The 1,025-nt window shown below is 45.0% G+C and overlaps 1 protein-coding gene across 5 annotated transcripts in view; it reads left to right on the top strand.

Annotated features, from left to right (window-relative positions):
• The window catches only part of LOC102890212 (paralemmin-2), a 303,901-nt gene that overhangs the window by 265,370 nt on the left and 37,506 nt on the right, over window positions 1-1,025 (top strand). The window lies entirely within an intron of this gene.

The following is a 1,025-nucleotide window of genomic DNA, read 5'->3' on the forward strand; positions in this document are numbered from 1 at the left end:
GAACCAAGTGACCCAGCGATTCTGGTCACTGGTTTTCTTCTTATTGCCTTGTATTGATTTAATCTACAATTAGCATTCTGTTTCCATGTTGTGGAACTCGCCACATTCATGGAGTGACTTAGGGCTTTTTAGGAAATGTGTGTGTACCTGTCATCTCTAGGATCCAGGGGGATGGAGGAAGACCCTCGTCAGCTCTATTCACGTGTAGCGTCATCTATGGGCAGAAGGTTAATCTCAAAAGCATCTGGCACTGCATTTTCCTTTCTCCCGTCTCTGTCTCAATATAATGGATTTTTGCTGGGTCCAGTTTTTTGTTTTTTGTTTTTTGTTTTTTTTAACTTTTGCTTTTTGCCATCACTGGTTGGCCAGGCATGAACCCAAGAACCTGAACTATTTTAAAACCCAGAGGGACACAGCAAAGTTATAAAGAATAAAGCCAGGCTTGCTTTTGCTTTCAGCAGAATCAGTTCTCTTAGAAATTTCAGGCTGCAGGAGCCTGAGTTCCCTCTGTGGCCTTGATCTTGGCTTATTCTGGGGGTGGGGCCTGCCTTGTAAAATAGTCTCTCAGTGAAAAGGGCCTTTGGTGGGAAGAATATCTGAGGATTCTTTGATAGAGCACCAAATGTATCGCATTGAGAAGAAGCAAAACTTGACTTTCCTGGAGCTGAGATGAAGCATCTCTCTCATGCCAGGGAAACTCTGAAGCGTCCCAGCGGTTCTTAGTCGCTCTCATAGGGAGCAACTGAAAGAAACATGCCTTTCACCGGCGGCTGCAGGAAAGGCCACAGCTTCCTTCCTTTCCTTCACTCCCTACCTCTCACCCCCCAACACACACACCATCTTCAGTTTCCTACACAGAAAGCCCAAGCTGTAAATGTGTTAATCAAACAACACCTTAACATTTTCCAGATGTGTAGTCTGACATTCGAGCTGGTGACTTTGCAGCAGGGTTAAGGGGATGCTACTAATAAAAAAAGGCCTTGGTGTTGCGGAGACTCCGTCTCGTACAAATGGACCATTTTCCT

This window comes from Pteropus alecto, unplaced genomic scaffold, assembly GCF_000325575.1.
Source record: "Pteropus alecto unplaced genomic scaffold, ASM32557v1 scaffold111, whole genome shotgun sequence".
NCBI lineage: Eukaryota > Metazoa > Chordata > Mammalia > Chiroptera > Pteropodidae > Pteropus > Pteropus alecto.